Source organism: Danio rerio, chromosome 18 (genome assembly GCF_049306965.1).
Source record: "Danio rerio strain Tuebingen ecotype United States chromosome 18, GRCz12tu, whole genome shotgun sequence".
In the NCBI taxonomy this organism is placed as follows: Eukaryota; Metazoa; Chordata; class Actinopteri; order Cypriniformes; family Danionidae; genus Danio; species Danio rerio.
The window spans coordinates 3,487,501-3,505,322 of NC_133193.1; the positions used below are offsets into that span (position 1 = coordinate 3,487,501).

Below are 17,822 nucleotides of genomic sequence, written 5' to 3' on the forward strand. Positions count from 1 at the left end.
TTATTATTATTATTATCATCATTATATTATTAATTTTATTTTTACTACTATTATCATCATTATTATTATTATTATATTAATTTATTATTATTATTATTATTATTATTATTATCATCATTATATTATTAATTTTATTTTTACTACTATTATCATCATTATTATTATTATTATATTAATTTATTATTATTATTATTATTATCATCATCATTATTAATATTATTATTATTGTTATATTATTATTATTATTATTATTATTATTATGTTACTTTAGAGTTTTTGTTATTAATTGATAATTTTCCTGTCTTTGAGGCTAACTCTTGCACCTGCGGCTCATTCTGACTGTCGGCTTTATAAGCGAAAGCTGAGTGTGCGTCGGAGTGGCTCTTTGTTTTCCAGCACGTGTCTGACTGATCCTCACGATCTTTGCTCTATTGAGAGTATGACCCGTACTTGCTGAGAATCTCTATTTATCTTGTCCTGATGAAGGTCTGAGAATTCTGTGCGTGTCTTGTGCAGCCGCTGCTTTGGATCCATGCTGGTGTTGTTGCTGTTTATTCAATGCTTTGTCGGTTTATGTTTTAATTTATGTTTGTTTGTTTGTTTAAGTAATTATTTTGATTGCGTGTCAAAAACATGTTTGAAAAAAACAATACTCCAGTATTTGTACAGATACAGCCTTCGTTACTCTACATCTCTGCACATGTCAATAAAAGTCACTTTTAAAAACTTTGCAGAATCAAAAGCTTTTGGAGGAAAGATCAAGGTCTCATAATGCAATTTAAAAGCATAATTAAGTGGGGGAAAATACATAAAAACATTCACAAAATACATAAAAATGTCAGTTTACAGATTTGTACAGTGGGCACACATATATCCCACAATTCCAGAGGAGGAATAAAAACACACAATGAAGGAGAAATAAAATGCTGGCATCAAATAAACACTCACTGGCACCAAAGGACACAACTTTAATGACAGTTCTAAAAGAAAACGCATTAAAAATTGAAATTATAGCAGCTCAAGTGTAATCATAACAGCACTGATGAACAATAGAGAGACAGAATCAGATCAATCATGCTTTAAAGAGTGTGAAAAGTTAAAGGGACAGGCGACAAAACAAACATGCTTCATTATAACAAACAGAAAGATTTGGTTCTTTGCGGCACAGTGACTCAGAGCTTTACAGGTCGCCTCACAGCAAGAAGGCCACTGGTTCGAGTCCCAGCTAGGCCAATTGGCATTTCTATGTGGAGTTTGCATGTCCTCATATTGGCGTGGGTTTCCTCCGGCTGCTCTGGTTACTCTCACAGTCCAAACAGATGCGCTATAGGGGAATTAGATAAACTAAATTGCCCGTAGTGTATGAGTGTGTGTGTGTGTGTGTGAATGAGTGTGTATAGGTGTTTCTCTGTGGTTTGGAAGGGCATCCATTGCATATGCAGGAATAGTTGGTGGTTCATTCAGAATATAAATACTCATTCGTGGATCTATTCAGCAGGAGTAGATCCAAAACGCTGGATCTGCTGTCGAGCCCTCCCGAGGTGTCGTGGCTTTAAATCGGTGAAACACCAAGGAAAGGGGGGTGCCCAATTGATGACCGGCTGTAACCACCAACCCTTATATAGAGTATATTCCGAACTCCCTAACTGGTGCTGAAGGAAGAAAAGAGGGGGGAATTGTGCCACTGGCCCACAGTTGGTGCAGGGCAGAGTACCTGTAAAGGTGGGCCAGTTGCGATGGTCCCATCGTATTTTGCATATAGAGACTAATAGAGCTAAAGGAAAATAAATGAATAAATAGTTTGGTTTATTGCTGTGGACACTGATGCAGTTGTCATAATAACAGTGCAATATTTACTGTAATTCACACCCTGGTTTTAATGTCATATTCATTAAAGACAAAAACATACAGCTAAATTGGTTTATTCCTGTTATCCAGAAAAATCTTCATTCATTCATTCATTTTCTTGTCGGCTTAGTGCCTTTATTAATCCGGGGTCGCCACAGCGAAATGAACTGCCAACTTATCCAGCAAGTTTTTACACAGTGGATGCCCTTCCAGCTGCAACCCATCTCTGGGAAACATCCACACACACACACATTCACACACACACTCATACACTGCGGACAATTTAGCCTACCCAATTCACCTGTACTGCATGTCTTTGAACTGAGGGGGAAACCAGAGCACCCGGAGGAAACCCACGTAAAGGCAGGGAGAACATGCAAACTCCACACAAAAATACCAATTGAGCCGAGGCTTGAACCAGCAACCCAGCGACCTTCTTGCTGTGAGGCGACAGCACTACCTACTGCGCCACTGCCTCGCCACACACCCCTAGTTCTCCTTGTTATTTTGTGCAGAGCTATAAAACACAACTGTCTGAGCTCAAAGTGAGATTTTATTCATTTGTTGTCTTCTTTAAAGACATACATGAAGTATAATAGTGAGATCTCAGGATTTACCATACACCTGGCCCAATGTGGTGCAAGGCGCAGCACAATTGTTGTTTGCTAATTTCAGCTTGGCGCAATAGTTGTTTTGACGTTTTCTGCCACACTGTTTAAATAGCAAATGCATTTGTGCTCAAATGTGCGCCCATAGGCGTTCTGGTGTAAAAAAAGGGGGTGAGTTATGTACACGTTGCTATTTTGAGGAACTTAAAATACACTGTCCCATAGACCAGAACAAAACCTGTCTAAAGTCCAGCGCAGAGCGCGTTAGTTGTGCACCTCGCTTACACACTGCTTAATACACACAGGGTGTACAGCAATACGCAAATATCTTTACATATGAAACAGAATTAAAGGATTAAAATATTACAAATCATATTATTTTCTAGCCTACACAAATATAAAAACCACCGCCTTCATGCCTTCTTCCTCTCAGGAGGCTTTTTCACTTCATTCAAAACAATTTGCTTTTGTATAATGTTATTATTATTAGCAGTATTATTTTTTATATGCATATTTATATTTGTTTTATTAAAAACAAGCTTAGATTTGTCCAACTGTCAGCCTTTAGACCATATGGGGCACAGCATGTGTATTTGGATATAACTCAGTTTATTGAACACACTTTGTTATTATTGTTCATGTTGAATTTAGAAATAGTTTAAAAATAAATCTTTGTGCTTAATAAACGAAATTAATTAGTTTGTTAATGCTCTCCCTTACTCTGTAAGAAATGCTTAACACTAGCTAGTTTAAAGATGCTAAAAACTCATATCTTTAAGTTTTTTTTTTTTTTTTTTTTTGGATTCTTGATTATTCTGTGTTTATATTTTAGAACTTTTTTTTTCAATGTGTCCCTTTATTTTTTGCCTGTTTGATTTCTCTGTTGTTGTAGCGCTTTGGGTCTTAAAAAAGAGCATTATAAATAAAATGTATTACTATTATTATTATTATTATTATTGTTATTAATTATTTATTTATAGGCTAATCGATGTCTGTGAGTACAACAGGTTTCCCTATACATGAGAGTGAAAATGAAGAGCGCTGCGGATGCTGTTTAACCGTTTCCTCTCTAGTGAAGCGTTCAGTTTTTCCCCTTACAAAGTCCGCCATGTAAATAGCAAATGCACCATGGTGAGATGCAACTGACTCTTAAAGGGAATGGGAGATGACACTCTGATTGGTTTATTCTCAAAACACACCCATAACTCATTAAGAGAATAAGCTCAACCCTGTTAGACCATGCGTCGCGCTGCAGAGCGGATTTTTCCTTCCTAAAAATAACAGAAGTGAATTCGGACACGCCCTTAATGCCTATGTCCTTATTGCGCCCTGCACTTTGCGCATGGACCGTCAAAATAGAGCCCCTCATCTAAATCATTCCTTTTTCACAATCTTTGCCCTGAAATCTCCATACAATCTCACTGCTTTCTAGGAAATAATTGTGACATTTCCTCTCATGAGAAACACTAGTGGCTTTATTTGAGAATGAATTCACCTTTGAGGAAGTCCCCACAGGGAAGTCTTTTGTTATTTAGCTGACATCAAGAAACAGTTTTGTCCCTCAAGTATAGCCAAGAATACACACACACACACTTACACACACACACACATACACACACACACACACACACACACACACACACACACACACACACACACACACACACACACACACACACACACACACACACACACACACACACACACACACACACACACACACACACACACAAAGCTTGCTGAAGTGTTTTTAAAGGTCATACTGTATACTCCACTGACTCTCCAAACAGAACTCTTAGTCTCCTATCGTGTGTCTTTTCTGTCATTGGACAGAGAGAAAGAGACATTCACATCCAATCACATCACATCAATATTTGGAATATTACACGGACATTATGTGTAGAATGACCACTGTGAGGTCTGTGAGCACATACTGTATGCTTTTATTTTGGTAATTAGTTACATAATTTTATGTTATGTCATATACACACTTGAAGTCAGAATTATTAGCCCCCCCGTCTATTTTTCCCCCCAATTTGTTTAATGGAGAGATTTTTTTAGCACATTTCTAATCATAAGAGTTTTAATAACTCATCTATAATAACTGATTTATTTTATATTTGCCATGATGAAAGTAAATAATATTAGACTAGATATTCTTCAAGACACTTCTATACAGCTTAAAGTGACATTTAAAGGCTTAACCAGGTTAATTAGGTTAACTAGGCAGGTTAGGGTAATTAGGCAAGATATTGTATAATGATGGTTTGTTCTGCAGGTCAGTGGTTCCCAACCTTTTTTTTTTTTTTGCCTGAGACCCCCTTTTCCCCCAGAAAATATTGTGAGCCCCCCTCCACATTTAATGATATTACCATCACTAAAAGTTTGCAGTAATGATGACAAAAAAATTTAGTTTTCAAACAGACAGTATGCTTATTACTTTAACTAGATATGTTTATGCACAAATAATAGCTTAATGTAAAATATAAAGCAAAACATCAGTCGGCCATAAATAACTGAAAATCATAAGCCGTTGGCTTTTAAATTGACCCTATTTGAAATTCAATGACAAAAATATCAGTATTCACACTGGTGTATAAGGGAAAATACAATATGGGCTATTACAATCTAATACTTGCATGTTGTTTGTTATGCTCTATCAAACAGTGTGAGGACTGCTGCCAGGAGAATCAGTGAGTCTTTTTTGTGGAGGACGGATTACAAATTTGTCAGCTTTTGTCATTTTATTTATGACAAGCTGAAAAAACATTGCTGTCGCTCTGTTACAAGTTTTATTTATAGAGAAAACTACAAAGCACTGCAGTATTGGTGTGTTCTGTGTTTGTCTGAGAAAACTAATGTTACCGTGAATATTAATGAATATTAATAATAATGTGAATATTCCATACAAGCTAAAGCTGATCGGTCAATTCATGTCACGTGACTGTTAGTGCGTTGGCAGCCTGGGGTTCATTGCTGCGAGTGCGTCCTGCCGCTTGTGACCACAAACCGCGCACCTCCATTGGAAACAAAAAACTTGTGCAAACTCTAGAAATACACGATATGGGAACAGCCCCTAGAAGGTCGCCGTCATTTGTGATCTCCATCAGTTGATCTTCTTGCACAGACATGCTGGATTCACCTGATTTGTTGTCAAATGGGTTGCGGATCCATTTCTTGGCAGTTCCTACACTTGGCCTTTTCCCCTTGGCAAAGAAACTTTCCAAAGATGTCTGTTTCTTACTCATTTGACTAAGATGTAAGCGAGAGAATACGGTCATTTTTCAAAATAAAAAACTTTTCAAAATAAAAGATCGTTCAGACTCAAATAACAATAAAACAGAAATAATTAATGATTTTTTGTGCAGCCTCTTACCAATTGATCTATAGACCGGTGGTTGAGGACCACTGAGCTAGGGGATGATATGAACTAAGGCAACATGATCATTCTCCTAATCGTCCACTGCTAAAAATTTTTTTTAAATTTGACGAGACCCCTGGCGAAGCAGTGGCGCAGTAGGTAGTGCTGTCGTCTCACAGCAAGAGGGTCGCTGGTTCGAGCCTCGGCTTAGTTGGCGTTTCTGTGTGGAGTTTGCATGTTCTCCCTGCGTTCGCGTGGGTTTCCTCCAGGTGCTCCGATTTCCCCCACAGTCCAAAGACATGTGGTACAGGTGAATTGGGTAAGCTAAACTGTCTGTAGTGTATGAGTGCATGTAAATGTGTGTGTGGATGTTTCCCAGAGACGGGTTGCGGCTGGAAGGGCATCCACTGCGTAATAACTTGCTGGATAAGCTGGCGGTTCATTCCGCTGTGGCAACCCCAGATTAATAAAGGGACTAAGCCGACAAGAAAATGAATGAATGAATGAAGGAATGAATGAATGAATGAATGACGCGACCCCCCGCAAAGCTCGCTGAGGCCCCCTTTTAACTAAAAAAATTAAAAACTGCTTTTATTCTAGTTAAAATAAAACAAATAAGACTTATTAAATAAGATATTTTCTTTAAATTAAATTAAATTAAATTAAATTAAATTAAATTAAATTAAATTAAATTAAATTAAATTAAATTAAATTAAATTAAATTTAATTTAATTTAATTTAATTTTATTTAATTTGATTTAATTTAATTTATAATAGCATAATGTTTTTATCTCATTTGTAAGGGGTTAAATTGTTAAGTAAGAGGTTGTTCTGAAAAAAAAAATGTGTTAAAAATCTTAAAATAAACGTTTAAAAAAAAATAACTGTCATTTCTTTTCTTCAAAACAAACAAACTCCACAAAAATTGATAAGTAAATCAATGAAACGCCTGTTCCAGCATGGTGTGTCCACATGAACCAAATCTGAAACGGATTCTTTTATACGTTTATGAAATCACCCCAGTTTCTGCTTTTGAAGTTGATCTGAAAGCAAGTCTAACGCTAATCTAGAAAGAGTGCTAATATGTTAATGAGACTAGCAGCATGGTGCTTCTTTTGGGTGGAAATCTGAATCTATTTCCATCTGCTATCATGTTTTACACCACACAAATGAAGGGTGAGAAGAGAAAACACCACAACAACAGAAGATTTCTCTCACGATTGAAGAGATTTACAGCAGCTCTTCATCAGAAGTGATAAAAAATTCACAGTGAAGAACGTCTGATGGATCTAATCTGCTATTATGACGGAAAAAGACACACTGTCAACCCGAGACGACATAATGAAGGGGCATCAAGAGCTTTTCTCCTTAAAAAAGAAGTTTGAACAGGTGAGCAGAAGTGAGAACTCATCTTAATAATAAACACTTCCTCCTAATCCTGCATAAATCCGTCTAAATCCACCAATCCAGGCTCTTCTGAAGCCCTGGAGTCTCTCATGGGCCTGTAGACGGAGATATTTATCTTGAGCTTTAGATGAAGAAACACACTCACTGAAAGCCAAAGGAGAGATTTCCCACACATCGCAAACCAAAATCCATCTGTTTTTTTGGAACTGTGAACTGAGCAAAGGCAGCGTCCAAATTTAACACGCGCCAAATGGGTGTACAAATAGACACTGGCAAGGCATGAAAGTAACTGGCCGGATTCCTTCGAATAGTGTAAACACTGTGACTCTTTCATAAGATTGTGCTTGTGGTTTGATCGTCCTGACCAGATGGATATCATTCATTCATTCATTCATTTTCTTGTCAGCTTAGTCCCTTTATTAATCCAGGGTCGCCACAGCGGAATGAACCGCCAACTTATCCAGCAAGTTTTTACGCAGCGGATGCCCTTCCAGCCGCAACCCATCTCTGGGAAACCAGATGGATATATCACTACATATTTGGCCAATAGCAGGAGTTTGGGGGTGGGGTTGTCCTTGTTTGACCAATGGCAGAAGGTGGGAGTGTTCTAAAAATTAACTGAATGCATTAGTGCCTGCCTGATTGTTGTTACCATTCACAAAAATAAAAAATAAAAATAAAAAAATCGTTAAAAAAAAAAATAATTCAAATGACTGGCAGCTAGGGCTGCCAAGAACAAAAACATAAAATTACGGTAAAATGTCTTTGTTGAAATAAAGTGCAAAAAATAATAAATCTACACATAATGCAGATTTTAGTAGATAAAATAACAGTCAAGCTGTTAATTTACAGATATTGTTTGTTATTTTTACGGAGTATTGAATATAATTTAAAATGACAGAAAAAATACTGTAAAAATAATACTGTAATTCCCCTGAATAAAAAACAAAAATGTCAGCAATTTGTCTTTAATGATAAAGTACCTAAAATTAAAGTCAAACTGTTTATTTAGAGACTGTTTGTAAATTTACCAAGTTTTAAATAAAATTTGAAATGACAAAAAAATTAATGTAAAGAAATTATGTATGTTGTATGTTGGAAAAGTGCTATACAAATAAAGTTTATTATTATTATTATTATTATTATTATTATAGATATTTTCTGTAAAATTTGTTTTTTTACAGTGTTGTGTCAGAAAAGTGTTATATACTGTAAATAAACTTGCCTTGCCTTGATCCTATTCTGCATCACTAATCTTACCACAATCCATTACCTGAACACAGCTATTGTTTTAATAACTATTTATAAGCAACAAATTAGTAGTCCATTGAGCTAAAAGTCATAGTTAATGGTTTGTTAATGGTGAGAATTGTACCTTAGGAATAAAACAACACCAAAAACATTACAAAAACAAATGATGTTACATTTTTCAGTGTCAACAATGTGAAAATATGGCTCACAGTAGCTCCTTTATTGTTAAAAATCCATGATCCAGTGAAGAAAATGAATGGGATCTTACTTGTGGAGCACGACTGTCGCTCTGTGTTGACCAATGGCAGAAGAGGAGTCCTCTGAAAGTAATAAAGCACTGGAGGCTGCGTTTTATTGTGAAAACTGTCACGACGGAAGGAGTTACAGGGCCTTTGCTGCTTGTTGTGTCTAACAGCAGACTGTAGGTGCAACTGTGTTCACAATAGAGGCCCGACTCTCATACATTACTGCTCAAGTAAGTCACAGACTCAGTGTAATTACCTGTCACATTTCTCATTTCTCACAGCAGACCACACACACTGTACAGCGGCTAGAGAGCGTGATCTCTTCCTTAATATCCACTGTAGAAAGTGTGTGTGTGTGTGTGTGTGTGTGTGTGTGTGTGTGTGTGTGTGTGTGTGTGTCTTTCACTGATGTTTCTTCAGCCCTACAAGTTGGAAGGGCATCCACTGTGTAAAATATATGCTGGATAAGTTGGCGGTTCATTTCGTTGTGTCGACCCCTGAATAAAGGGACTAAGCCGAAGGAAAATGAATGAATGAATGAACTGTCGCAATAACCAGCAATCACAATCTGTCATGAAACTGGACTACAAAATCTCATCATGGACCTCACACGCACGCCAGTTCCAGTTCCCTCCCTGATTGCACAAACACAGCTGAAAACAAATCATAGACTAATTACATGGACTCTACACTCTCCTCTCTCTCACACACACGCACTCATTGCTGAGTCTTGTACGTTCACCAAAGTCTTTTTTTGTTTGTTTTCTAGTCTTACTGTGCCTTCAGATCCTTACCTTGTGTCTTTGTTTATCCTGTTTGCTGCCTGCACTGACCTCTGCCTGTGACCACAACTACACTTTTGGATTACCCTCATGATTCTGTTTGCTCCTGTCTGACCATAGCCTGCCTGAATAAGCTGTTAATAAACTGTTTGGACCGTTGTCACCCGAGTCCTAGTGTTACAACAAGACCTTTAAATATTTCTGAATTTTTCTTCAATATTATAAAATGCATTTAATAATATACACTAACCTGGCCACTTTATTAGGTACACCTCATTAACAAATTTCTAATCAGCCAATCGCATGGCAGCAACTCAATGCATTTGTAGACATGGTCAAGATGATCTGCTGCCGGGGAAGAAAAGTGATTTAAGTGACTTGAACGTGGCATGGACGGCCTGGTCTGAGTATTTTAGAAACTGCTGATCTACTGGGATTTTCACGCAAATCCATCTCTAGGGTTTACAGAGAATGGTATTGTTGCTTACCATGTCCATCCCTTTATGACCACAGTGTACCCATCTTCTGATGTCTACTTTCAGCAGGATAACGCACCATGTCATAAAGCAGGAATCCTCTCAGACTGGTTTCTTGAACATCGTAATGAGTTCACTATACTCCAATGGCCTCCACAGTCAACAGATCTCAACCCAAGAGAACTTTTGGGAAGTGATGGAACGGGAGTTTCGCATCATGGATGTGCAGCTGACAAATCAGCAGCAACTGCGTGATGCTATCATGTCAATTTGGAGCAAAATCTCAGAGGAACATTTAAAGTAACTTGTTGGATCTAAGCTACGAAGGATTAAGGTGAAAGGGAGTCCAACCCGGTACTAGTAATGCTATTTATATTACTATAATAGAGTAATATTTTGTAACTAATAAAGTGGCCAGTATTTATTGACATAAAAGTAAAACTTCTGAACCTACACACAGGAGCACGAGAAAAATGTTAAACTCTAAAAATAATAATAATTATTATTATAAGTTTTGGCAAAGCAGTAGCGCAGTAGGTAGTGCTGTCGCCTCACAGAAAGAAGGTCGCTGGTTTGAGCCTTGGCTGGGTCAGTTAGCATTTCTGTGTAGAGTTCAGTACAGGTGAATTGGGTAAAACTAAATTGTCCATAGCGTATGTGTGTGAATGAGAGTGTGGGTGTTTCCCAGTGATTGGGGTTGCAGCTGGAAGGGCATCCGCTGCGTAAAACATATGCTGGATAAGTTGGTGGTTCATTCTGCAGTCAACCTCAGGTTAATAAAGGGACTAAGCCGAAAAGAAAACAAATGAACAAATAATAATTTTTTATTTTGGCTAATTCTGGCACATATACATCCATGTTTTGGCACGATTTATTAATGCACATTGCTCTTGCAAATAAAATAAAATAATATAATAAATTAATATTTATATATCATTTATAAATGAAAACTTCACCAAGTCTAATTTATACAAATTATTATGATTAATGCAAATTAATTTATCACTAAGCAATAAATAAAACGTCGAAAAATCTGTCATTGAACTGTCTTTGTGTAGCTCTAGAGGACAATGTTGAATAACTGCCATCGAATAAGACATTTTACTATACAATCAATTCATAATCTATGACAAACTAGCCCATGACTTTAAAAATAAGATCTGTTACAGCTATTTTCTCTCTCACCCTTTTTTTCCCCTCTCCATTTCTCCCACTTTCTCTTAGTGAATAGCTGCGCTACTCATCTTTCATCTCATCTTCTCACTGCTCGTTTGGTGGCTCCACTGGGACTGTGTGTGCTGCGGAAAACCGAGGGGGCAGCAAGGGTGAGCGAGGGTTTCCAATACACCACCATCAACATAAACTTTCCCTTAATGCTCGCAGGCCATTTCCTCCGGCTTCACAGAACTGTCAGATTTCAACATGTCACAACACCATTGACTACATGCACGCTGGCTGCTCATGTAGCCTGTAGAATCAGCCCATAACTTCCTCTTTAAATGCATGACATCAGCGGAGGAAGCAAAGCGTGCATTACTCAGAGGGCATTTATGACGGCACATCACTCTCAGAGCAGCCATCAACACCCATTACCACTGTCATACAGCACAGAAGAGTGGTTTGGGTGAAATGACCATGAAACGCCCCTAATGGATCCCACCCAACAACACTCCAGAAACAGCTACATACTAAGACAAGACTCAGAATTACTGACAGGGATGTCAACGAATGACAACAGTACTGCTGCTTCAGTATTTACTTCATGCTACCATGTAAATAATACATAAACATCACATCTGGGGGAAAGAAATATATTGTGGTGTAGGTAAGTAAGATCCTACGTTAGCAAGAACTCTGAACTGCATAGCAACAGCCAACATGCACATTAGATAACCCATTTTAGATTTTAGCAAGTTTATTTTTGGAAAGCATAATATTATACATTAACTTTACAAAAATAACGTTGCAGTCCACAACTGTTTATTTTCACCAAGTTCATAGAAATGACCTAGCAACAACCCAAAACATCAGTGCAGTTATCACTCAGTGCAGAGCAACGCCCTGGCAACAAGCTAAAACATCATTTATATTATTAATAAGTGCATAGCAAGACCTTGACAACTACCTAGAACATAACTACTATTATCAGATTGTGAATAGCAACACCCTGGCAACTACACAGAACATCAGTTCTATTATCAGTTTGTGCATAGCATCGCCCTGGCAACTACACAGAACATCAGTTCTATTATCAGTATGTGCATAGCAACGCCCTGGTAACTACCATGAACATCAGCTCTATTATCAGTATGTGCATAGCAACGCCCTGACAACTACACAGAACATCAGCTCTATTATCAGTATGTGCATAGCAACGCCCTGACAACTACACAGAACATCAGCTCTATTATCAGTATGTGCATAGCAACGCCCTGGTAACTACCATGAACATCAGCTCTATTATCAGTATGTGCATAGCAACGCCCTGACAACTACACAGAACATCAGCTCTATTATCAGTATGTGCATAGCAACGCCCTGACAACTACACAGAACATCAGCTCTATTATCAGTATGTGCATAGCAACGCCCTGGTAACTACCATGAACATCAGCTCTATTATCAGTATGTGCATAGCAACGCCCTGGTAACTACCATGAACATCAGCTCTATTATCAGTATGTGCATAGCAACACCATGACAACTACACAGAACATCAGCTCTATTATCAGTATGTGCATAGCAACGCCCTGACAACTACACAGAACATCAGCTCTATTATCAGTATGTGCATAGCATCGCCCTGGCAACAACCACGAACATCAGCTCTATTATCAGTATGTGCATAGCAACGCCCTGGCAACTACCATGAACATCAGCTCTATTATTAGTATGTGCATAGCAACACCTTGGCAACTATCTGGAACATCATTACTACTATCTGTGCATAGCAACACCCTGGCAACTACCAAGAACATCAGTTCTATTATCAGTATGTGCATAGCAACGCCCTGGCAACTATCTTGAACATCATTACTACTATCAGTATGTGCAAAGCAACACCCTGGCAACTACCGTGAACATCAGCTCTATTATCAGTATGTGTATAGCAACGCCCTGACAATTACACAGAACATCAGCTCTATTATCAGTATGTGCATAGCAACGCCCTGGCAACTACACAGAACATCAGCTCTATTATCAGTATGTGCATAGCATCGCCCTGGCAACAACCACGAACATCAGTTCTATTATCAGTATGTGCACAGCATCGCCCTGGCAACTACCATGAACATCAGCTCTATTATCAGTATGTGCATAGCAACACCCTGGCAACTACCACGAACATCAGCTCTATAATCAGTATGTGCATTGCAACACCCTGGCAACCACCAAGAACATCAGTTCTATTATCAGTATGTGCATAGCATCGCCCTGGCAACTACCACGAACATCAGCTCTATTATCAGTATGTGCATAGCAACGCCCTGGCAACTACCATGAACATCAGCTCCTCTCCACCAATAGCTGGTGTGTGGTGAGCGCACTGGCGCTGTTGTCCTGTGGCAGCCGTCGCATCATCCAAGTGGATGCTGCACACTGGTGGTGGTGTGGAGAGACCTCCCCTCATGATTGTGAAGCGCTTTGGGTGTATGGCCATGCACAATAAATGCGCTATATAAATACACATTACATTACATTATTATCAGTATGTGCATAGCAACACCCTCTAATCATCTAGAACATCTGTCCTGTTATCAGTAAGTGCAGAGTAACACCCTGGAAACAAATCAGAATATATTTTGTGTCACATGACATTAAAAACACAGAGAAATCAAACACCTAGTCTAGATCTTTTTTTTTTAAAGTGAACTTGCAGCATGCCCTATATGTGTGGCCTTTATGGCATATAGAACAATTCAAAAAGATGAGAAACCCTCCTCCACAGGCGGAGGCTGCTATTTCTTTTAGGATTAAGATGGCAAACTTGGATTGAAATGGAAATTTAAAGTGGGCGATGAGGATTAGGGGTCCAATGAGATGTGCAGCTACAAGCTGTAAGTCTAATCACTGCCTCTAATAATCCAGCAATCCTCCCTCACAGCAACAACACATCCACATACTCATCCTATAGTTCAGGACAACAGCACATAAAGCTCTGTTGCTGATGGAACTCAGCAGTTTAATATTCCCCAGCAGTGTTTTCTCCATGTAATACAGGCTGAAAGATTGGGGTTACGTTGTTTCCCAGAATTCACTGCATTTGTCCTGTTTTCTCACCATATGGTATAAACTGGGGCTGGTGGGATGATGGTAGAAATGTGTCAGATTCAGAATATATACCGTCATAGCTAACAGTGGAAAGAACTGCATAATCTAAAAACAATGAGAGAAAAAGATTTATACATAAAATCATGGAACGATAAAGAGCAAGACAATCCCCAGATCAGCAAAACTGAATTCTTTACCTGTTACGCTTGGTATTACTGGGTTTTAAGCAAAGCAGAGCTGCTGTATACATTAGTTTACAGGATTATCTACAAATCCTTTGGTTTGGGTTATCTATTCATCAATCTGAACATCCAAGTACTCCAGGCAAAAAAAGTATATGAAGTTCCATCCACCCATTCATCTAAATTCCTCCTTAACTTATATTCATCCATCCATCCATCCATCCATCCATCCATCCACCCAAATATATATCTGAATAGCCATCCAAATATTTATATACCAACATTATTCAAATTTTAATCAGAATACACTGCTAAATATCAATCTATTGGAAAATAAATTAATCCATCCAACCAACCATCCATCCACCCATCCATCCAAATATCTGAATATTCATAATTCAATCTGAAAATCTATTTATGTATACATCAAACAATTCATCCATGTAGCAATCTATATATTCCATCCATCCAAATACATACCTCTCTATCAGTCCAACCAACCGTCCACATAATTACATATCCATCCATCCATCTATCCATCCATCCATCCATCTATCCATCAATCCTTCCTTCCTTCCATCCATGAAAATTCATCCATGTGTCTGAATATTTTTCCATCCATCCATCCAACCATCCATCCATCCATCCATCCATCCATCCATCCATCCATCCTTCCTTCCTTCCTTCCTTCCTTCCTTCCTTCCATCCACGAAAATTCATCCATGTGTCTGAATATCTTTCCATCCATCCATCATTCCTTCCATCCATCCATCAATCCTTCCTTCCTTTCTTCCATCCATGAAAATTCATCCATGTGTCTGAATATCTTAAAATCCATCCATCCATCCCATCCAACCAAACACATTTCTAAATATCTATCTGAATTTCCATCCATTCATTTGTCTGAATATATGTCCCTCCCTTTAAGAAACAATCCGAATTTCATCCATCCATCCAAATATATATCTAAATTCAACCAACCACCCATGCAAATATCTAAAAATCTACCTAAATATCCACCCATTTATGCATCCATGCATCTGGCCATCCATCCAAATATCTATCTGAATATTCATTCATCCATCCAACCATATAAATATCTACACAAATATCCATCAATACAAATATCTATCTGAATATCCATCCATACACCCATCCAAATATCTATCTAAACATCCATCCAACCATCAAATTATCTATCTAAATATCTATCCATCCACCATTCATTTATCTATTTGAATTTCCATCCATCCCCCCCATCCAGCCATACAAATATATACCTGAATATCCATCCACCCTATCCTAACTCTTTCATACAAAAATCAATCCGAAAAAAATCATCCTTGTTTCTGTCTGAATATCTTTCTATTCATTCATCCATCCATCCATCCATCCATCCATCCTTACTTCCTTCCTTCCTTCCTTCCATCTATCAATCAATCCTTCTTTCCTTCCATCCATGAAAATTCATCCATGTGTCTGAATATTTTTCCATCCATCCATCCATCCATCCATCCATCCATCCATCCATCCATCCATCCATCCTTCCTTCCTTCCTTCCTTGCATCCATGAAAATTCATCCATGTGTCTGAATATCTTTCCATCCATCCATCATTCCTTCCGTCCATCCATCAATCCTTCCTTCCTTTCTTCCATTCATGAAAATTCATCCATGTGTCTGAATATCTTAAAATCCATCCATCCATCCATCCATCCATCCATCCATCCATCCATCCATCCATCCTTCCTTCCTTCCTTCCTTCCTTTCTTCCTTCCTTCCTTCTTTCCTTCCATCCATGAAAATTCATCCATGTGTCTGAATATCTTTCAATCCATCCATCCATCCAACCATCCTTTTCTTCCTTCCTTCCTTCCTTCCATCCATCCATGAAAATTCATCCATGTGTCTGAATATCTTTCCATCCATCCATCCAACCATCCATCCTTCCTTCCTTTCTTCCTTCCTTCCTTCCTTACTTCTTTCCTTTCTTCCTTACTTCTTTCCTTCCATCCATGAAAATTCATCCATGTGTCTGAATATCTTTCAATCCATCCATTCATCCATCCATCCATCCATCCATCCATCCATCCATCCTTCCTTCCTTCCTTCCTTCCTTCCTTCCTTTCATCCATGAAAATTCATCCATGTGTCTGAATATCTTTCAATCCATCCATCCATCCATCCATCCATCCATCCATCCATCCATCCATCCTTCCTTCCTTCCTTCCTTCCTTCCTTCCTTCCTTCCTTCCATCCTTCCTTCATTCCATGAAAATTCATCCATGTTTCTTAATATCTTTCCATCCATCCAACCATCCATCCATCCATCCATCCATCCATCCATCCATCCATGAAAACTCATCCGTGTGTCTGAATATCCATCCATTCATCCATCCATCCATCCATCCATCCTTCCTTCCTTCCTTCCTTCCTTCCTTCCTTCCTTCCTTCCTTCCTTCCATCCTTCCTTCATTCCATGAAAATTCATCCATGTTTCTTAATATCTTTCCATCCATCCAACCATCCATCCATCCATCCATCCATCCATGAAAACTCATCCGTGTGTCTGAATATCCATCCATCCATCCATCCATCCATCCATCCATCCATGAAAACTCATCCGTGTGTCTGAATATCCATCCATTCATCCATCCATCCATCCATCCATCCTTCCTTCCTTCCTTCCTTCCTTCCTTCCTTCCTTCCTTCCTTCCTTCCTTCCTTCCTTCCATCCTTCCTTCATTCCATGAAAATTCATCCATGTTTCTTAATATCTTTCCATCCATCCAACCATCCATCCATCCATCCATCCATCCATGAAAACTCATCCGTGTGTCTGAATATCCATCCATCCATCCATCCATCCATCCATCCATCCTTCCTTCCTTCCATGAAAATTCATCCATGTGTCTGAATATTTTACATTCAATTCACCCATCCATCCACCCACCTACCCATCTATCCAATTAACCAATCATCCATCCATCCATCCATCCATCCATCCATCCATCCATACACTTATTGATCTGTCTTTTCATAAGCTCAAATATAAAATCTTTTTATCAAATGTTTCTCAAAACATGTGATTTGTCTTCCTAGTTAAGAAATTGTAAGGCTTTTCTGGTTAAGAAATTATGATGAACCAGCCCAGAATATAAAAGGCTTTTTCAGTTATGCCGCTCACACTGATGTCCTCTGTACAAATACAGTACCAGTTTGCAGGCATCTAATGAGTAAAATCTCAGCAAAACCTTAATAAAAGAGAAACAAGCCTCTGCTTTTCTCCAGTACATCCACAATGACACAAAAACATCATACTTTCTTACAGCCAAGAGCGCTGTAGATCTCAGGCCGGTGATATATAGGCTTTGTGCATCGTCAGAAACAT

General features: G+C 38.4%; 1 protein-coding gene across 7 annotated transcripts in view; it reads right to left on the reverse strand.

Moving 5' to 3' along the window:
- Window positions 1-17,822, reverse strand: part of unc13c (unc-13 homolog C (C. elegans)) — a 321,746-nt gene that overhangs the window by 211,376 nt on the left and 92,548 nt on the right. The window lies entirely within an intron of this gene.